Raw genomic sequence first — 4,015 nt, forward strand, 5'->3', positions numbered from 1 at the left:
GCGAGTGGGCAGATGCCTCTGCCCGCTGGGGGTCTCTCTGAGCCCCTGCTCACTTCTCACTCATCCTGCCGACCCCACTCCTCAGACCGGGCCCCGGGAACATAGGAGCAAACCATGCGTGGCCAGGCGTCACCACGGGTGTGATCCCAGGCCCCCTGGAAAGTGGCAGAGAACCCAGGGAACCGGAGCCAACACCCTGCTGTAGGGACGGGTCCAAACCCTGCTTCCAAGGCGCCAGATAAGGAGGTTGAGTGAGATAAATGTGGGCTTAGCTGATCCCCTACGGACAGTGCTGTTACCTAGACCCTCGGGGTGTGTGTGGCTGCGCCCCCTGTTTACGATGTGCATCCTCACCCTAGCTCCACGGAGGCCAACCCCCAGGTTCGACTCCACGGGGAGGCGCAGGGCCCCCCACCCCCCAGTGGCCTCTCTTCCCCAGCTGCTGTAAAAACCCCTTTGATGCCTCTGTTTAGCTCTGTTTAAACAACACCACTGGACCCCTGCAGGCTGCTATCCACAGGCTGGGTGGCCTTGCTTTTTTATGCAGAGGGTGTTGAGAAACTCCTGTGAAACTGTGGATAATTAGCCTTTATTGCTTCTCATTAGGAGGAGATTGTCACTCAGCGCAGATGGGCCCTGGGAGGGGCTGGGGGACCGGCCTGCATTTCTCCGCTCCCTGGAGACGGGTCCTGTCTCCATCTTCGTGGTCCCCAGGTGCTGCGGGCGGGTGTTCCCACGGGACACTGTGGTTTCTCGGGGGCCATGGAGCCCGCACGTGCAAGATGTAGCTGTTTGAGGACGAAGGACTAATCGGAGAGGGGTGCAAGGTGACGATGCCAGGTTTACGGCTCCCCTGCAGGCGTAGAGATTGGCACGGACTTGGCTCTTTAACTCCTCGTTTGGAGACACTTAGAGAACCACAGGCACCTGCAGAGGCCGCACACCGTGCACGCGGGGAGACCATGTCCTGTCTCCGGGCCCCGGTCCTCCTTAGCTGCAGTAAGACGGCGAGGCCAGCGAGCCGGCCTGGCTTCCACGTGGGTGTCACGGTCATGAATCACCTGTGAACATTTGTGTCGCTGTCCCCACAAGGCCCCCCCTCCCAGCCCGAACCCCTGCAGGCATGGATCTCCCTCCAAATGTTACTGCAAAAGGCCAGGAAGAGGCAGGCAAGAGTCTCCCCTGGAGAGCACGCAGCCGGAAGACGGGCACGTGCAGAGATGGCCTCCCAGTCGTTGGCCAACGGGGACGCGCACGGTGAGAGCCCACGAGACAGGGGGACACACCCAGGGACACCCGCGTGGGCGCACACGAGGCCGTGGGACGCACCCGCCTGCGTAGTAACAGCGGCCGGGCCCCTTGTGCTGGTGAGGGTGTGGTGGGGCGGGAACATGGTGATCGTGACCCACCGTCGGGCTGACTTGGACCTACCAATATCTCTGGCTGTCGTTCTGTCACAGAGACCTCTTCAAAACAGCCCTGTTGAAGGTGCCAGGTGGTCCAGTCTTGCCAATAAAGCAGGGGCCCAGTGGAGCCAGGTGCCACCCCTCGTCCCCTGCCCCCCATGCAGTGGGCTCCACAGACCCGTGTCCACCCCAAATGCCGCGGGCTCTCTTGCCCTTCCCTACGCCCATGCTCAGAAGTCCAGGCCTCCCGGAGAGCCCCCTTCTCTAGCTGCCCCCAGGATGTGCCCATCACTGCTCCATCGTGTGCACCATCCTGAATTTTAATTGCTTGTGGAAACCTGTCTTCCCCACCAGCCTCTCAAGGGCAGGGTCCACATCTGATTGCCCCCCGAGGACCCAACCTCCAGTATGCACAAGGTGCTTAATAATGTTCGTAAGCTATGCCCTTCACCGGCCTGGTGAGGAAAGTGCTAGTCGGGCCCCACTTTTCAGATGGGGAAGCCAAGGGGCGAGGCCTGCCTGCCTTCTGATCCCCGGGAAAACGATTGTCCTCCCGAGGCAATGCCGGCTTGCGGAAAACTCACCAACTGCAGTCGAGGAGGGTTTACAAAATGAAGGCCTAGCCCTATGCAATCCCACGCTCGCTGCTGGGAACACCGGGCTGTGACTTTGCAGCCATCTGTGACAGCCCGACATTTGCATGTTGCGGAGAGGAAGCGTGGGGCTCAGGCTAAGAATAGAAAGAACACCGAAAACGAAAGCTGGAAGTTAGAGGCCAGAGGCCAGAGGCCAGCCGGCCTCCCTGCAGGTGTGTGTTGGAGGAGGGCTTGGCGGGGGCGGCAGCGAATCCGGCCTCGGTTTCCTGCTCCTGGGCCTTTAGCACGGTGTCCGGCACCGTGTCCCCGAGAAACAGGGAGAACAAAGCTGGGGTCCCTGCAGCCGTTTCTGGAGAAACGAACCCCCACCCCCACCCCATGCACCAGATTCGGACCACGGCTCACAGGAGAACGGGTTTTGTGATGGAGAAAGGCGGGCTAGGGTTGGGGTCCTGCCCCCACGTACGTCCCGCGACACGTCCCTCGTGCTCACCCCCATTTCCTCATCTGTAAAATTAGGACGGTCCCTGGGATGAATGAATGAGTTAAGAATGCTGCATTTAGGGGCACCTGGGGGGCTCAGTCCCTTAAGCATCTGATTTTTGATCTGGGCTCAGGTCATGATCTCAGGGTTGGAGAGTTCCAGCCCTGCATCGGGCTCCGTGCTAACAGCGCGGAGCCTGCCTGGGATTCTCTCTGCCCCTCCCTCTCTGCCCTTCTGCTCGCTCGCTCTCTCTCAAAATAAATAAACTTAAAAAAAAAAAAGTGGCATTTAGGTCAGTGCCTGACATAGGGATGCACTCAATAGTAACAACTGCTCTGATTGTTTTTAATAGGAGACTTTTGCTCACGGGGCACCTTCTACGCCCTGGGGACAAGGAAACCACCCCCCCCCCCCCCCCCCCGCATTTACTCAGGGGGATGGACCTGCCGGCCTCCCCTCAGGCTCTGCGAGTGCCTGGAGGTGGGGACGCTGACTTCACCCATGGCTACACCCCCAGGGTCTGCACAATTGCTGGTATACAGAAGGCGCTCAACTCTGCACAAGGAAGGAAAACACTGAAGGCGTTCCTGACAGTTCTTCGACAGCTGAGCTGCAGCCCCACTGGCTGGGACGCTCACCCTCCTCCTGGGCCCCAGGGCTCCGTGGTTCCTGGAGCCCCACGTACAGCACCCCCTCCCCCATGCGAGCACCCTGAAAGGCCTCTCAGGGGCTTTTGGCCCCTTGCTGTGTTTACTGGTCCATTTCACTCTCGTTTGTAAGGGGCAGTGGCCTACACGAAAGCTTCCTGCACACAACAGCTTCTTCACTCAACACGCTTCTGGGAGCTTCTGGGAGCCCGCACAAGGGCAAGGTGTGAGGCCCAACCCCCCCCCTCCCCAACCCACCCCCCCAGCACAGCTCAAGGGATCAATTCTGCAGGGCAGGAGCAAAGTCCCGCAGGGAGGAGGCGGGACCATCTCAGACCCCATGTTGGGAAGGCTCCTTTCTGCCCCACAGATCTCTGTCCTTGAAGGCTGTGCCCAGAGTTTGACAGATGGAACTGGAGGACAGGACTCCCCCACCCCCCAGAGGGACCGCCAAGGAGAGCCAGGGAGCCTGAGAAGGCGCTGGGTGCCCTGCGGCGGAGGATCCCACCCACTGGGTTGTGGCCCCAGGTCCTTCACTTTGCATGTTGGAAAAACCCTTCCACAGACGATGTGATGCTGTTCCGGGCAGGAGGAGAGGCCGGAGGTGTGCTCAGGCACCCCCAGCCCTGCAGGGACAGGGAAAAAGAGCTGGGTGAGCTGCCACCCCGGAGGGGTCTGTGGGTCTCTCCGGTACTGTATGCACCCCAGCAGGGAGGCTGACCCCGGCTCCGACTAGAAGGTCGGCCAACTGTTGTCACAGCTCTGAATGCACCTTGGTGCACGGCTCCAAGGGGCTTGGCTGTTGGGACCTGCTTGGGAGTAGTAAAGGTTTGTCGTCTGCATTCCTAGGCTCGCCCCAGGGCAGGTGTGGGATAGTTCTCC

General features: G+C 60.3%; 1 long non-coding RNA gene across 2 annotated transcripts; it reads right to left on the reverse strand.

The window, feature by feature from the left end:
• Positions 1-567: 567 nt before the first annotated feature.
• On the reverse strand, positions 568-2,072 carry LOC147583384 (uncharacterized). 2 transcript variants are annotated; one of them, XR_015243084.1, is made up of 3 exons: positions 1,991-2,072; positions 1,432-1,479; positions 568-788 (listed from the first exon to the last, which is right to left on the reverse strand). It is a non-coding gene; the product is annotated as an uncharacterized LOC147583384 (long non-coding RNA). The 2 variants fall into 2 exon arrangements; XR_015243082.1 differs by lacking the exon at positions 1,991-2,072 and having other exon boundaries at positions 1,432-1,984.
• Positions 2,073-4,015: the final 1,943 nt, after the last annotated feature.

This window comes from Puma concolor, chromosome A2 (genome assembly GCF_028749965.1).
Source record: "Puma concolor isolate L17-30 chromosome A2, mPumCon1.1.hap2, whole genome shotgun sequence".
Lineage (NCBI taxonomy): Eukaryota > Metazoa > Chordata > Mammalia > Carnivora > Felidae > Puma > Puma concolor.